The sequence below is a fragment of the Schistocerca cancellata genome, chromosome 9, assembly GCF_023864275.1.
Source record: "Schistocerca cancellata isolate TAMUIC-IGC-003103 chromosome 9, iqSchCanc2.1, whole genome shotgun sequence".
Lineage (NCBI taxonomy): Eukaryota > Metazoa > Arthropoda > Insecta > Orthoptera > Acrididae > Schistocerca > Schistocerca cancellata.
In genome coordinates, this window is record NC_064634.1 from 136500998 (window position 1) to 136519532 (window position 18535).

The window sequence follows — 18535 nt, forward strand, 5'->3', positions numbered from 1 at the left end:
CTTTTATTTTTCGTACTATCGGTGTTGCACGTTAAGCCTGTCAATGCTACCAGGTGCTCCGGTTCCAGACTAGAGAAATAGTTTATACGCTGAACAACCAGACCATTAAGACCACCTACGTAATAGCCGATATGTCAACCACATCCATGCCCGAGGCAGGATTCGAACCTGCGACCGTAGCGGTCTCGCGGTTCCGGACTGCAACGCCTAGATCCGCACAGCCACTTCAGCCGGCAATTAAACTTTCCCCGAGACAGTTAAGTCTCATCTTTATCTACGCTAATGATGGATGCTGAAGAAATGAATTAAAGCTTTGTGCCACTCAAGCCCGGATCTTCTTGCTTATCAGGCAGACATGCTGACCATTATACCATCGCAGCATTATGGTCAACATTGCTGCACGATCTATCAAAGTCGTATGCCCGCCCCAACACAAACTTCAGTTCATATCTTCAGCTTATCTTCCCCCTAAATTGTCACCATTGCCAGGGCTCTCCGGCATTGGAATAGCACCCCAGCGTTGGACGTAATGGGGAAATCCTGTACAGCTTTCAGTATGACACTTACCCGCCGCCTGCACCAGCACTTGCCGCTACTGCCATACGTTTGTAACGAAACTATTGTTACATGGGGAAGGCAGTAAATTTTGCTGGGGCGAAAATTTTCAACATCGAAAAGAGATTATCTGATTTAAACAAAAACCCTTAGAAATTTGTTGTCATTCTTGTGTTCCATAGACATCGAGAAACGTGTGGTCATGGAGGTGTTTCTTACTGATCACATTGGCCTCCACCACTCAAAGAATTACCTTGAGACGAATGCAAATGATTACTGCTAGAACAGTTTCCAAAGCATTACACGTTAGTAATTAGTTCTGCAGTGACACTTACATAGTTCAGTTGGTGTCTTATACGTATCTTAGTTCGGTGTAACTCGGAGTAATGGTTCAAATGGCTCTGAGCACTATAGGACGTAACTTTTGAGGTCATCAGTCCCCCAGAACTTAGAACTACTTAAACCTAACTAACCTAAGGAAACACACAACCACGCCCGAGGCAGGTTTCGAACCTGCGACCGTAGCGGTCGCGCTGTTCCAGACTGTAGCGCCTAGAACCGCTGGGCCACCCTGGCCGGCCAACTCGGAGTAATCTGCTTCCTGCTGCTGCTGAAGTAGTCGTTGCCTCGGTCCATTTCCTCTGCTAACTGGATCAAGTTACGTGAATTCCATGAAATAATACAGGTACCAAGTCGTTTTATAGTGGTTTATTTATGACAAGCTGCACCATTTCTTCTTAGTGGGAGCCCACTCCACATAACAGCCCACATAGTCACAGTACTGTATTACAAGAGTTACAGTGTTGCACAGACGTGCGACACAGTAGTTGCGTCTCAAAACTGTCTCCAACTGTCCATCCTTGAATCTTGTGCTGCTCCTATTTATACGTTTTTTAACAATCAAGTCAACAAAACTACAGCGCAAATTTATTAAATTAACAATTAAAAGTTTGACATTTTTATGAGTAACTATCGACAAAACTTTGCTTATTTTATGCTGAAACTGGCGTATACAATAGAAAAGACTTTTACATAGGATATACATTATATTACATGAAATACTGAAAGATAACGATGCTAACCTAAATTTTCTTAATTACGGCTTCATTTGTAAACGCAAAATATTGCGAACATGTATTGGACAAGCATGACCTACTAGTAAACAAATGGAATAATAAATTTTATGACATTTAATATATTACGCAAAATCGCTTATTAGATACCACTGGAATTACGGAACTTTCAAAACAGGAAAGTAAAACAAAAGGGTTGTTTTATTTCATGTTGCAAAACGACGGAAGCAAATTTGTAGACCTATTAGCTCCGAAAGTATTCAACATGTTTCGATTTTTCTGGTACAGCTATACATCTAATATTCTTGGGTCACACGTGGTATCATGCCACTTCCATAGAAGTGACAGCTTTCAAAACAAAACGGAAAATCTCTTACGGCGTCGGTATTCCACGGTCACCCTAGGTACTCATTCTTCCCACGCTCCATAGGCAAATGGGACGGAAAAAGACCTCTGCCATGCACTTTACAATGGTTTGCAGAGAATAGCTCTAGATGTAGAGCAGATCATACTCCATCTGTGAGCAAAGAGCAAGGTTTCGCAATCATCTTAAAAAAAACTACCTTAATTCATTACCTTGCAAGTAATTTTAATTTTAAACATTTGTTATCCATTTGTGCAATCCAACTTTTGAAATCGCTAGTTGGATCATGTAAATTGCACCTATTTTATTGTCTCTTTGTCCTCTCGGTACAAACTAAGGACGGATAATTATTTTGACATCGTCACAAGGTCTTTGTGCAAAATAGTGATCAAGACATCCAGTCAGCATATGTAGCGCCGCAAGAGCTTGCGGCTACTTGAAACGATGCTTTGCCTCTCAGTTTCTTTGCGTAGAGAATGGAAATGCACAGGCAATCTACAAATCGGTTCTAACTGTTTACGAGTGTATTGCAGATGAGCGAAAGGATCTGCAATTACTAAGATATACTGAGATGCTGCTGACCTCAGTGTCGACAACGTGCCGTAATCAGACATTTCTTCGTTTCGTTGCTCTAGTTGTACAAACAAGTCGGCATATACAAAGAAAATTGTAGATAACAACTTAAAGGAAAAACACGACAAGCGATAGATAGACCTCCACGACTCGCTCTGTAACCCCTCTGCTATTTACCTAATCTGATTATAATGTTTTGTTGATAATTTTCAGGTTATGACATGACCATTTGACAATGGACGACACGCAGACAAATTATTTACGATTTTCGGCAACGTGTGAGCTACCTTGGAAGCAAGATAGCGTATGACGTACAAGCCAAGGAGGATATACACCCATGCTCATAAATTAAGAATAATGCTGATAAGTTGTGAAACAACGCTCTGGTGGGCGGTTTGCGGGTTTAACTCACCTCGGGATATGACCATGCGGCGCATTTGACCTGTGGTCGTCACACGGTGGCTATGGCAGCAGTCCACATACGCAGAGGTGAGTTGGTGCATGTCAGAGTATGGTGCAGCGAGTAAGTGTGCAGAAGTTTTCAGACGTGCTAATGGTGACCGTGTGTTGAAAATGGCTCAAAGAACACATATTGATGACGTTATGAGGGGTAGAATACTATGGCGACTGGAGGCTGGTCAAACACAGCAGGTCGTAGCACGGGCCCTCCGTGTGCCACAAAGTGTGATCTCAAAACACCACAAGAAGGCCGATATCTCACCATCAGTGCCCGCAGACAGCCACGGAGTACTGCACGTAGCCTTGCTCGGGACCTTACTGCAGCCACTGGAACAGTTGTCTCCAGACACACAGTCTACAGACGACTGAACAGACATGGTTTATTCGCCCAGAGATCTGCAAGGTGCATTCCACTGGCCCCTGGTCACAGGAGAGCCCGTAAAGCCTGGTGTCAAGAACACAGTACATGGTCATTGGAACAGTGGTCCCAGGTTATGTTCACAGACGAGTCTAGGTATAGTCTGAACAGTGATTCTCGCCGGGTTTTCATCTGGCATCAACCAGGAACCAAATACCAACCCCTTAATGTCCTTGAAAGGGACCTGTATGGAGGTCGTGGTTTGATGGTGTGGGGTGGGATTATGATTGGTGCACGTACACCCCTGAAAATGTTTGACGAATGAACTGTAACAGGTCAGGCGTATGGGGAGGTCATTTTGCACCAGTATGTCCGCCTTTTCAGGGGTTCAGTGGGTCCCACCTTCCTCCTGATGGATGATAACGCACGGCCCCATCGACCTTCCATCGTGGCGCAATACCTTGAAACAGAAGATGTCAGGCGAATGCAGTGCCCTGCCTGTCTTCGAGACCTAAACACCATCAAGCACGTCTTCTTCAAACCCCTACGACACTTCAGAAGCTCAGACAGGCATTGGTGCAAGAATGGAAGGCTATACACCAGCAGCTGCTCGACCACCTGATCCAGAGTATGCCAACTCGTTGTGCGGCCTGTGTACGTGTGCATTGTGATCACATCCCATATTGATGTCGGAGTATTTGCGCAGGAAACAGTGGCGTTTTATAGCACATGTGTTCCGGTACGGTTTTATCAACTTATCAGCCGGCCGGTGTGGCCGTGCGGTTAAAGGCGCTTCAGTCTGGAACCGCATGACCGCTACGGTCGCAGGTTCGAATCCTGCCTCGGGCATGGATGTGTGTGATGTCCTTAGGTTAGTTAGGTTTAAGTAGTTCTAAGTTCTAGGGGACTAATGACCACTGATGTTAAGTCCCATAGTGCTCAGAGCCATTTGAACCATTTTTTTTATCAACTTATCACAAATACCGTGGACTTACAGATTAGTGTCGTGTGTGTTTCCTGTGTGCCTATGCTATTAGCTCCAGTTTTGTGTAGGGCCACGTTGTGTGGCACCACACCCTGCAATTATCCTTAGTTTAAGAGTATGAGTGTAATAAGGGACTAGCACAATAAAGGAACTTACTAATATCAAAAAGAAATTAACTAATATCAAACATTGGTCTTAATTTGAGGAAGAAACTTTTTTGGATTTACGTCTGGAGCGCAGCATTGTTTGGATGTGAATCATGAACTGTGAGGACCCGGAAAAGAAAGAAGCGTTTGACAGCTGGTACTAAGGAAGGACGTTGGAAATTAGATTGTCTGATAAGAAATGACGTTATCCGGAGACTCAGGGAGGAAAGGAATATGGGGAAAACACTGTCAAGACGAAGGGAGACGATGGTAGAACATGTGTTACGGCATCAGAGAATAACATCCGTAGCACTAAACGAGGCTGTAGCGGGTAATAACAATAGGGGCAGACAGGAAGTGGAATTAGCCAACAAATAACTGAGTATATTGGGTGCAAGTGCTACTACGGGATGATGAGGTAGGCGCAGGAGAGTAATTCGTTGCGGGGCGAATCCAAACAGTCAGCGGATTGATGGCTCAGAAAAAATTATTCAAAAGTAAGCCTGAAATGAAACGGCTTATCTTTGGTTTTAGTTGTTTCTACACACAGAGCGTTCTGTTACTTGCTGTACGAGTGCCTTACTAATATTTCATATTCTTTACTTACTTTATCGCGTGTCAGAAGTCTACGTATAAGTTTCAGCTGCCAAAAATTGAGTAGATTACATGAGCGCTCTCAAGATCCCTACCCTGCGTCCATTTTTTTTTTTTTTATATGACGACAGCACTGAATCTGTGCAGATCGTGAGTGGGATGTCAGCGAAAAATGATCATTAAAGAGTGTCGACAGTGCACTGTAGCTCTTGTCGGCGAATGTCATTCTATATCGCGTAAAAGAGGCTTTGAAGAAAGGTAAAATAATAACGTTCAGGAATATTTTAATTTTTGGGGGGGATTTTATGCTAATCGTTTCCAGTGATAAAAACAGTTGCTCAGAGCAACCGCCCTCTCGCTTTCGTTACTGGCAACTTGATATTACCCACCACAGTTGACATCTTCCAGTCGCCATTCAAATCTGGAACTGATGCACACAGATGCAGGAAGAAAGGTACACCGACTGTACAAAAAGTTGCGAATCTGCTTTTCTCCCTGGCGTATGTAGGACGACTGCGCAGTAATTACGGCGACAGCTTGAACTAACAAATGTAAACAACAGATGAGCATTCGACCACCCAGCAGCGAGCAGGCAGTATTAAGTAGTGGATGTGCTAACGTAGTGTATTAACGCTGTTGTATCACAAATCAAAATGGAGCAACATCTCTAAATCAAATGTTCAAGACATTCTCTAGAATGTTTTGAAACAGATAGAAGTGTGTACAAAGTATGTTTCGCACTCCTTTACTCCCGAACAAAAACAGCGACGCAGCGACGCGTGGACGCCTGCCGCGACTTTATTAAAATGCAAAGCGTGCAAAATCCTATCCTGGAAAAAATCGTCACGTGTAACCACATTTGGTGCTATCAGTACGAAACTACCACAAAACGTCATGATGCAAAAATTCACAAGAACGCTCGGACGAGATAACCGATGCTCTATCCAATGTGACGCACTAGTTGAGCAACGTGCCAAAGATCTTTTTTGACATTTTCACATGATTGTATGGGCGTTCTCTGCTTTCTGCTCAAGTGAGGGGAGACTATGTAGATTAGATTAGATTTACTTTCATTCCAGTTGATCCGTATTGAGGAGGTCCTCCAGGATGCAGATCATGTCAGAAAAACAACAATACATGACAAATATTTACAACTAAAACAAATAAGCTAATGTACCATTCCACAGGTCCCAAGTGGAATGGTCATCATTTTTGTAATGAACACTATATGAAAGAATCATTTTACAAATACTAATGCACTGAATTTAAAATAAAAAAGTTTTTTATTTATTTATAAGGTAATAAACGTGTAATACAACTACTATAATACTTATTTACAATGAACAAATTACTGCATAGAAATGGTGCAGAAGTTAGATTGTACTTACACACACACAAACACACACACACACAGATATATATATATATATATATATATATATATATATATATAATGAACACATTACTACACTGAAATTGTACAAAAGTTATATTGTACGTATATGTACACACAAATCAGTTGGTTTTACTGAGAAATTCGTCAATGGAGTAGAAGGAGTTGGCCACCAATAAATCCTTTAGGCTTCTCTTAAACTGAATTTCATTGGTTGTTAAGCTTTTTATGGCTGCTGGCAAGTTATTGAAAATGTGTGTTCCTGAATAATGCACACCTTTTTGTACAAGACTAAGTGACTTTAAATCCTTGTGAAGATTATTCTTATTTCTACATAGTACTGATTCCATGAATTGAGCTGTTGGTTTGAAAAAGTAATATATTTTAAATGACAAATTTCATTAAGGAATAAATATATTGGAAAGCAGTAGTTAGTACCCCTAGTTCCCTAAACAGGCTTCTGCAGGATGTTCTTGAGTTCACACCACATATAACTCTTACTGCACGTTTTTGTGCCCGGAAAACTTTAGCTTGGCTTGATGAATTACCCCAAAAAATAATCCCATATGACATTATAGAATGAAAGTAAGCATAGTATGCGAGCTTTTTCATTTTTATATCCCCTATGTCTGACACAATTCACATTGCAGATAGAGATTTGTTAAGACGCTTCAGCAGTTCTGTGGTGTGCTCCTCCCAGTTGAATTTATTATCAAGCTGTAATCCCAAGAATTTAACACTGTCCACTTCTTCTATCTGCTTGTAATCGTATGTTAGGCATATACTCGTGGGACGCCCCTTACAAGTTCTGAACTGCATGTAGTGTGTTTTTTCAAAGTTTAGTGACAAAGAATTGGCTGGTAACCAGTGATTAGTGTCCAAAAATATTTAATTAGCTGATCTTTCTAGGACTACACTTGATATGCTATTTATTGCAATGTTTGCATCATCAGCAAACAAAACGAACTTGGCATCTGGTAATGTTATGATGATATGTCATTGATACACACAAGAAAAAGTAAGGGCCCCAAAATGGAACCTTGTGGGACCCCACATGTAATTAGTTCCCAGATGGATGATGCCTGATAGCTTGATACATGTCTCTTTCCTAATAACAACCTTTGTTTCCTGCCAGAGATATAAGATTTGAACCATTTTGCAGCATTTCCTGTTACACTATAATATTCTAATTTATTTAAAAGGATATTGTGACTTACACAGTCAAAATAGAAAAGGTGAAGAACTGAAACCGCAATATTAACATTTCTCTACTCTTTGTTAATCCACATCCGAACCTTTTTTGGACTAACAGGGTATACTCCAAGTTAACTTTCACTGCCGCAAAAAAAAAGAGCACCTGTAAAGACGACGTCGATGTCGATTTTGATACTCTGATGGCATATGCCACCTGGAGGGTAGTAGATGTACTGATAATGGTTTCAACGTTACCCTTTAATAGACAGCGTACTGGCATAGCTACCAGAGCGTCATCTGTGTCTACCCTTTAATAGGGAGTACTCACAGCCAGAAGGCTCAGTGTGCTGCACACGTGTAAAGGAAGCAGGCAACCATACCACAGAGAAGCACTCTGCTTCCTACAGCCAACCAAGCGAGTTTTAAAGGGTTTAAACTGTGGCCTTCTCAGTGGCATGGTGGTCCTTTCAGAGAACTGCCATAGAAGTTGGACGTGTTGCGGCAGTTGTGCAGCGTTGCTGGTATCAATGGCCACCTGAACATGTAGACGAGTTTCTGAACGTCCAGCAACACAGACGACCGCCAGAATCGTCATATTGGAAAGTCAGCCATGTCACATCGTACAGCTACCACAGCGCAGGTAAGAGGGCTTCTGAGCCCAGACGTGTCAACACACGCTGTTGCGATCCATTTCTTAACGGTGAGATTACTGGCACGCACACCTCTTGCCCGTCCTCCACTCATGCCACAGCATCGACGTGCACAGCTCGACTGGTGGCGTTAGAGGATCACTTGGAAGATGGAATAGCGCACCGTGGTCTTCAGTGATGATAACAGATTCTTCCTGGACGCAAATCATGTTCGTTTGTGCATACGTTGTAGACACAGCGAGTGCTGTCTCGCAGAGTGCATCATTCGTCCAAGACACACTGGCCCCATCACACCTCATGGAGTGGGGAACAATAAGCTACAATTCTCGTTAACCACTGCTATTTCTGGAGCGATTCTAACCAGCGCTCAGTACGTGCAGAACGTTGCTAGAAACGGTTTTCCTTTTCTTTTCTTCTTTTTTTTCTTTTTTTTTCGAACAGGATAATGCTCACCCATACACAGTCCTTGTAACTGAATGTGCTCTGCAAGACGTACAGGAACTTCCCTGCCCAGCACCATCTCCGGACTGGACTCCAATCGAGTACGTGTGGCATATGATGGTACCAGAAATTACTGCCGGCCGGAGTGGCCGAGCGGTTCTAGGCGCTACAGTCTGGGACCGCGCCACCGCTACGGTCGCAGGTTCGAATCCTGCCTCGGGCATGGACGTGTCTGATGTCTTTAGGTTAGGAAGGTTTAAGTAGTTCTAAGTTCTAGGGGATTGATGACCACAGCAGTTAAGTCCCATAGTGCTCAGAGCCATTTGAACCAGAAATGACTTGTACGATTCGTCAACCAACAGCTCTTACAGAAGTACGTGAACAAGTCGAGGAGGCTCGGAATAACGTATCTCAGGACAGTTTTCGCGATCTGTAGAATCGACTGGATGACGGAGTCAGCGCCTGCATTGCCGCCCATGGAGGCTACACCACACACTAATATCGGTGTTTCATCATGAATCAGTACCTGGTTGATCTGTAAAAATAATCATAGCCTCCGTAGCGTAGCGGTAGCGTTACTGCCTACCACGCAGGGGGCACGGGTTCGATTCCTGGCAGGAGACTGGGTGTTGTGTGTTCATTATTTTCATGATTGGCTCGACGACGTGGCCTCAACTAAAGAGGACTTGCAATACGGCGGTCGAACTCCCCCGCATGAGGCCTCCCGACCTAACAATGCCATACGATCATTTCATTATCATTTCATATACTCCAGATGCACGGTTGCAACAATAAATCTTGAGTGAACTGGAAATCTCTAAACGGGTGTACTAATTTTTTCCGACAGTATACTTGTGTGGGCAGTGAAGAGACGATCCTCAGAAGGTAGTTAGCAGTCGCGAAACAAATAATCACTTGGAAGTTCTTTTTCGGAATTAAGGTGCTGGTCAAGGCACACAGTAAACGAAATTTCCGGAAAAACGTTTTCTACACGATAAATGAATGTCTCATATGGATTTGGCAATCCACATGTGCAATTGGAAGTTAATCACTTGTGTACTAATAAGGATGACTCTAACGAATATTTTATATTTCCAAGAAGCTACTATTGTCGGCCCATAGCACAAGTATTTTCTTTATGTCTAATTCCACTGGGAATCGTATGCACCAAGACCATATTATTGTCAACATATTTTGCTTTGTGGCAGAGCAAACTCGCTACATCACAGCTGTAATAACAAGGCTGTCGCAATTACCGCCTCACAGCTCCACAAGGTCGCTTGCAAAACACGAGTTACATAATAGGCAGCACAGCTCTTTTGCTCGCAGTGAACCGTGACCACACAAAAAAAGAAAAGAAAGAAAAAGCAGAGGCTGCGTGGCAATGAATTCTAGATCCATGTTAAAGTTTATCTAGTCTGAATTACATCTGTATTTATTTTCAGTTGCTTACATAATATGTTTCACTTACTGATAGGAAGCTAATGAATTACTCCAAAACATCAACAGACAGTTCAAGACAAATGGATTAACACTGAATTCCGAAAAAGAGTCTGTGCATACACTTTAGTACTTCTGATGTTAGTCCACAAATTATAGGAATAAGTTCCTCAAACGAAGAAATAAAACACGTAGGAACTGTTAAGTTTTTCGAACTACAAATAGATCACAACCTCAACTGGAAACCCACTGTCTAGAATTAATGAAGCGCGTTTCTCGTTTCTTCAGCTGCACTACCTGTTCAAAAATATCCGGACACCTATTCTGGTTATTAATATGAGGTACAAAGAATCGTCGTCTACGAACTGTTCCTCTAATGTACGCAGTGCTCAACGTTACAAAATGTTTTCAGATCCTTCCGGACTTAGGTACTTTCAAGCGCAATAATGGAGCCACATCCCAGCCAGCAAAAACAGCTTCACATCACATCGCCACCTTCTCTAGACTTCTCTGTCGGTACTACACATGATGGGAGGTAACGTTCTACAAACATTCGAGATACCCGAGCCATTCCACCGTACAGCTACAGGGTGTACCGTGATTCATCTGCAGATCACTTGTTCCAGCCATCCTACGTTCTGTGGACTCGCTCTTTATACCATCTCTAGCGTCGCTTACTGTTCATTACAGAAATGAGTGGCTCATGAGGAGCTCTTCGCCCGTTCTACTCCATTCTTTTAAGTTCAGTACGCACTGTCACCGTGCTAAGTGGACAGCTGGTAGCACTCTGGCACTGACGAGTCATTTCTTCAGGTGATTTTATGCTATTCTACGCAGCTACCCTCCGCAATGCGCTACAGTCTCCGTCGGGTCTCTGTTTAGCTGTGGTTATTCCTTCACCTTTTCTTTTCACGATAAAATCACCAGCAGTCTATCCTTCTAGGAGCTTAAATGTCCCTGATGGATTTATTACTCAGGTGACACCCAATGACCGGACCTTGTCCGAAGTCACTGAGGTCTCCTAACAGACCCATTCTCTTGTTGCTGCATCTCTACTGGAAACACGACACTCCCCGCGCCTTTTATAGTGTCCACGTCTCTAGAGACATCTAGTGGTTAATTCCGCATATGTAGCGGTGTCTGCATACTTCTGATTGAACAGTATAAGATTGCAGTATGCATGATTACTTCTATAGGCAATTTAAAAATGAATAAACTAGTTTATTTTGTATATTTCCATTCACTAATGATTTATGCTACCTTTTTCGGGGGAAATTCAAGTTACATGCATAGTGTTTTCAGAACTACATCTGGTGTTAATACTAGAAAGACATGTGCAGACTTCTTCAAAAGACTTTGTGTTTTGACTACTACTTTACCCCTCCTGGATGATGCCCAATCTCTCTCCTATCAACTCTGATCCTCACCTCCTCCTGCTTCCTCTGTCCTTCTCCCGGGCTCCCTCTCCCCCACCCACCTACATCCTGTTTTTTGCCGATGTACCCTCTCTCTGCCTACCTCCTCTCCCAAAAGTCCTTTTGCCCTCCCCTACACTACCTTTCCCACTCCTTCTCGCGTCCGCCCAGCCCCCCCCTTTCTCTATCTCCCCTCCTTCCGTTGGCTGCCCCCTTTTTTCCTTTCCTCTCCTCCCCCGTTCTCCCCCCTCATCGGTCCAGGTCCTCCCACCCCCCACCCCCCCACACACACACCAATCTGCCGTCGTGTCGTCTGTATAGTGCTCTTTTGAGTGTTTAGTGTTGTGCGTCCACAGTCAGTGTTGCGAACAGCGACCATACTGTTGCTAGTTGTGTCTTTTATCTCGTGCGAACAGAAACCAGACTGTCACCGCGTTTTTTTTTATTTGTGCCTGTCTATTTACTATGTGTTTTAATCAGCATCGCCGACCGTTTTCTTTTTATATTTTCTTCGTATCTTTTTCTCCATGTTTCAGTTTTTAACAGTCACCGTTTTATTGCCTGCTTTAGTTTGTTTTTCATATCTCCTGATTCTGTTTTTTAACTTTTCTGTAGGATACAGAGCGGCGTATTGTGCTGCTGCCAGCCCGTCCCCCCTCTTTTCTCCAAATCATTGAGAAGCTTGAATGCGGCACATGAAGCAAAAACAGCTCTATAAAATGGTAATATTAGCAGAGAAAGGAGTCAGATACGTGGTTACACATATATTCCACAAGTTGTCAGAGCACAATAAATGTCATGTAGAAAATGTGGTAGACTTTAACACTGAATTACAGAACTTCCAATTTGGCAACATCTTCTACTTCACTGACGCGTATCTCCACAGAAACCCTTAAATGTAGCATTTTAAGTTAATTTATAATTAGAATTAGTGCTGTAACTCAATAAAGTAATGTCATTTCGTTACAATTCACTTCAGCTAAATTATAAGGGGCAGTGTAATGAAACGAGACAGATGTAAAGAAAGTAATTGAACGGTTTATTATTTTAAAAGTAATCGCCATTAGAGTTAACACATTTACCCCACTGCGACGGATGACAGCGTCTTCATGGAAAAATATTTGCGATTGCCTCCGGGACCATATTTGTTGCGTTTCATATATTCCGTTTTTTCGAATGATATTTGTAGTCCTACTTCATCCGCAACAGCTATAAGAATTTCAATTATTTTTGACCTGTTCGGATATCCCTGGTTCAAAATGCCAGATCATCTGCGAAGGCGAGCCAATCTACTCTAACATCACTTCTACCTAACTTGATTGATTGATCTATATTTTGACTCGAATTTTGTCTCGTAATTCTGTAATTACCTTTTCCAAAACAGTGACTGGGAGAGTCCATCTCCCTGTCTAACACCAGCCTTTATATCAAAGACGAGGTACTGGCAGAAGTAAAGCTGTGAAGAGAAGGAGGGAGTCGTGCTTGGGTAGCTCAGTTGGTAGAGCACTTGCCCGCAAAAGGCAAAGGTCCCGAGTTCGAGTCTCGGTCCAGCACACAGTTTTAATTTGCCAGGAAGTTTTATATCAAATTGTTCCGAAATTTCTCCCATGAATTTAACTTTAAAGCTAGTGATGGTTAACGTTTCCTTAATCAGTGTTAGGGTTTTATTATCTAGCCCTTGTTCTTTCAAAATTTGTGAAAGAAATTCACAATCAACTGAGTCACAGACCTGTCTAAAATCCACAAATGTACATGCAATATTGTTACTATAAATCCTCTGGTGCCTAAGAATTAGTTTTAAATTAAGAATTTGTTCTGAACAGGGTTTGTTTTACCTAAAGCCTGCTCGGTATTCACCAAATTTAGGTTCTGACTGTTCTTGGGCTCGATCAAGTAAACATTTCGAGAGAATTTTGTATGTGACGGGGAGAAGAGAGATCCCTTGGTTCTATCCCCTTTTTTATGCAATGGCTGAATTAGGACAGGTTTCCAGTTCTCAGGTATTTCCGCAGTTTGCCGGATATGCCCTATTAGTTGAGTGATTACTTTTAGAGCCAGCTGATTTTAGTAGTTCTGCAATTATACCGTCTTCTCAAGATGCCTGATTGTTTTTAAGTCTCTTAATTTGTTTAGTTATTTCGATTTCGTCAGGTCCTTTAGAGTTAGGGTTGGTGTTATTAGTTTGCTGTGATTGCAATTTATTCACTGGTTCTGGACAGTTTACTAGTTTTTCAAAATAATTAGGAAGTAAATTACAATTTTCCTGGTTGTTAAGAGCCAAACAGCCATTTTAATTTTTGAAGCACAGACTGTGAGTTAGTTTGGAATGTTTTGTAAAAGTTTCTTGTATTGTTCTTGGGCATTTTCATAGTGCCTTTTAGTCTGTCGGATTAATTTAAATGTTTCTTTTCTAGTTAGAATGGTGTTGTACATATTTTCAGTTTTATTACTGTTCCAATTTTTGAATGCCTCGTGCCTAGACTTAACTGCTGCTTCACAATCCGCGTTCCACCAAGGGTATTTTTGTTTCTTTCGAAGCGGAATTAAATTTTGTGCTGTTTTTATGAACTTTTCTTTCAGTCTTTGCCAATTGTTGGATTGTTTTTTGACGAGTTCGCTTGTTAGAGCTGGGGTTATTTTAGCAGTGACAAATTCTGAGTTAACATTTTTTTGTTTTGAGGAGTTTTTGAGGTTGAAATTTTACTTTTATTCGCTTTAAATAATAGTCACAATCAATATTAGCCCCTTCCTAACTTGGACATTTAAAATTTCTTCGTAGTTAGGCTATGAAATTGTTACATAAGCAGTCTGAAATTCCCAAATAAATTTATTGGGTGCCTGCCACGTTTTTTGTTTTGAAGGGTTCTTTTTGAAATAGGTTGACATAATTTTAAGGTTAAAATTTTTGCAACAAGTCTTTGGCAATTTTGGTTTAGGTTACAATCAACAGTCGAGATCACAATAATATTGGTTTATTTACCAGATTCGGCGTATGTTAAAGCCATCTTCAGAATTTCTGGTCCCCTATGCTTGATGCTGGCGGCTCGTCGGTTTTCTCGTGATACCAGTGATTGACAGTGCACGATCATGATATCGCGGAAAATCCTACGAGCCGCCAGCACCAACCATAGGGGGCCAAAAATTCTGAAGATGGCTTTAACGTAAGCAGAAACCGGTAAATAAACCAATATTATTGCGATCTCGACTGTTGATTGTAACCTAAATATTGCACCAGATGGCTGCAATCCATAGACAATGTTGTATAAATTTATGAACGTTTTGGTTTGGCTATTTATGCACAGGAAATCCCCCCCCCCCCCCACCGTTTTCTGATATTTTTTCCCTTTACCTAATTAAGCATTTGTAGACTTAGAGAAAGCTTTTGACAATGTTAACTGGAATACTCTGTTTCAAATTCTGAAGGTGGCAGGGGTAAAATACAGGGAGCGAAAGACTATTTACAATTTGTACAGAAACCAGATGGCAGTTATAAGAGTCGAGGGGCATGAAAGGGAAGCAGTGGTTGGGAAAGGAGTAAGACAGGGTTGTAGCCTCTCCCCGATGTTATTCAATCTGTATATTGAGCAAGCAGTAAAGGAAACAAAAGAAAAATTCGGAGTAGGTATTAAAATTCATGGAGAAGAAGTAAAAACTTTGAGGTTCGCCGATGACATTGTAATTCTGTCAGAGACAGCAAAGGACTTGGAAGAGCAGTTGAACGGAATGGACAGTGTCTTGAAAGGAGGATATAAGATGAACATCAACAAAAGCAAAACGAGGATAATGGAATGTAGTCAGATTAAGTCGGGTGATGCTGAGGGAATTAGATTAGGAAATGAGACACTTAAAGTAGTAAAGGAGTTTTGCTATTTAGGGAGTAAAATAACCGATGATGGTCGAAGTAGAGAGGATATAAAATGTAGACTGGCAATGGCAAGGAAAGCGTTTCTCAAGAAGAGGAATTTGTTAACATCGAGTATAGATTTAAGTGTCAGGAAGTCATTTCTGAAAGTATTTGTATGGAGTGTAGCCATGTATGGAAGTGAAACATGGACGATAAATAGTTTGGACAAGAAGAGAATAGAAGCTTTCGAAATGTGGTGCTACAGAAGAATGCTGAAGACAAGGTGGGTAGATCACGTAACTAATGAGGAGGTATTGAATAGGATTGGGGAGAAGAGAAGTTTGTGGCACAACTTGACTAGAAGAAGGGATCGGTTGGTAGGACATGTTTTGAGGCATCAAGGGATCACAAATTTAGCATTGGAGGGCAGTGTGGAGGGTAATAATCGTAGAGGGAGACCAAGAGATGAATACACTAAGCAGATTCAGAAGGATGTAGGTTGCAGTAGATACTGGGAGATGAAGAAGCTTGCACAGGATAGAGTAGCATGGAGAGCTGCATCAAACCAGTCTCAGGACTGAGGACCACAACAACAACAATTAAGCATTAAAATCACCCATTAATATTTTAACGTGGATTGAGGGAATTTTCGAGATGATGCTTTCTAACTTTTCCCAGGCTTCATTAACTTCTTCAGGTTTTGTATGGTTATGCTCTTTGAATGGCATATGGGTATCCTTTATTTGCGCATTTAAGAGAAATTGCCATTAGTCTTCTATGAATGGGTTTTTATCTCCGTTACTGAATTTAAAATATTTTTGAAGACTGCAAAGCAACTCCGAGATGTGGTATATTATTAAATATTTTTTGCCAGTTTTACTTTTAAAAAGACGATAACTGTCGAAACACATGGTGTTATTATTCGTCATTCGTGTTTCTTGAAGTGCCAAAATTTGAATCTTCTACTCTTTTTATATATCTCCCAATTTACGAAGTTTACTTGATTCCAAAAGTGTTTGTTAAGTGTTGCAAAAAATGTATTTGTTTTGGTTTTAAGTTGGCCAGAGGACTCCGACTTCCACTTTTTAATCCGTTGGATTTTAACCTGGCCTTCCCAGAATCCGAAAGAACAGTTGCGCCAGTAATACTGACGATGGATTGACCACCTGGGGGTAATACTATGATTATCAAAATGCTTCATGATGATTGCACCTGGAATCAGTTGATGTTGAGTGGACACATTGAGTGGACTGATCGTGTTAAGGCTGGAAGGGTTAGTTCCAGAACCTAAGTTTCAGCCGCACCACTGGTGAACAGACGCTTACCATTTTGACGCTTGCTACAAGACAGAGATAAAGTTGATTTGGTTTTGTTTTTCCTTTCGCAGCTGTCCACCATATCTGATGGAAGGTTCACTATCCGCCACCTGTGACCCGTTCAGTCACCCTAAGCAAGGTCAGCTTCTTAGACTTTTAGTTACAAAGTCTTGAAGTCTACAGATAAACTAACGTAATGTACTGCAAATGCGAGTATGAGAATTTCGAGAAAACCATTGACAAATTCTTCGTAGATATCATTCATCTGCCACGACCTCGCTGTCGACGATAATATAATAAAAATGTGAAAGAAAATAAAATCTTCAGAACATTTGCAGGGAAATTCTGTATTTCTGTAATCACACACCATATGAGCTTAAGAATTCCCGTTCATCTTCTGTCATTATCCCGCATTTGCAGGGTTTCCACTCGACGAGTATTTTCTGATTGTGAATTTGGCATTTACATATGTGAATGCGTGCGATTCTGACATCGCGCCACTTGAATTGTGTAAACTACGTTCTACAACTTACCGTGTTCAACTGACACTGTGTTCCCGAGGCATAGATGCGGAACGTAACCAACAATCGCCCAATCAATCGAGACATTACACAGGCTGACAAGTGTAAAGGTCCAAAGTCGTTAATCGTTCACACGGAACCAATTGGATGAGGAATATGGTGTCATTAGAGATGGAGACGGAGCCCAAATTCCGTTTGAAACAGGAAATTGGCCATGGTCTTCATAATTAATCAGCCGAAACATTCGCCTTAGGCATTTTAGGAAAACTGGAGAGACCAAAATCTGGATTGTCAGGCACTGACTGATGTGAACGCCACTCTCACGCAATCTAGCTCCCCAACAACTGTCATTTACCAGTCAGGATTATCACTCAGTCTCCGCGAGTGTTTATGCTCTATGTGTAAAGCTACAAGAGTAGTTCTCAGGAAGTTGAGGATTCAACTACGAGAAACATTACTTTCTAACATAAAAAGAAACCAAGGGCTAATATCATTGCGTATCCCTATCACAGTTCGCCCACAATCGAGCAATGTGCATGAGTGCTGGAGCAGTTAAAACATCAGCTAAAAATGGCGAAGCAGAATTCCATGCCTCTTATCATTCCAACGATGAGTTATTACGCATATTTTCCACATTTTTGTATGAAAATTAAGTCAATTTAAAGTCAAATCAATTATATTTCAAATTACTAAATCCAATTCAAATCGGACGTTTATTTTCAATTGTATCCAACAGCACTTGTTTCCTTTTCCAGAATGAGATTTTTCACTCTGTAGCGGAGTGCGCGCTGATATGAAATTTCCTGGTAGATTAAAACTGTGTGCCAGACCGAAACTCGAACTCGGGACCTATGCCTTTCGCGCGCAAGTGCTCTACCAACTGAGCTACCCAAGAACGACTCACGACTCCCCCCCCCCCCAACCTCCCCTCTCACAATTTCAATTCTGCCTGTACCTTGTCTCCTACTTTCCAAACTTCACAGTAGCTCTTCTGCGTACCTTGCAGAACCAAATGAAATGAGCGTGTGGCATTGTTGGTCGGGAGGCTCCATCGGGGAAGTTCAGCCGTCGAGTGCAAGTGCACTTCGGGAAGAAAGTATATTGCGGAGATATGGCTTAGCCACAGCCTGGGGGCTGTTTCCAGAATGAGATTTTCACCCTGCAGCGGAGTGTGTGCTGATATGAAACTTCCTGGCACATTAAAACTGTGTGCC

The 18535-nt window shown here is 41.8% G+C and overlaps 1 non-coding gene across 1 annotated transcript; it reads left to right on the forward strand.

The window, feature by feature from the left end:
* Positions 1-13119: 13119 nt before the first annotated feature.
* Positions 13120-13194, forward strand: Trnal-caa (transfer RNA leucine (anticodon CAA)). Its single transcript has one exon. It is a non-coding gene; the product is annotated as a tRNA-Leu (tRNA).
* Positions 13195-18535: the final 5341 nt, after the last annotated feature.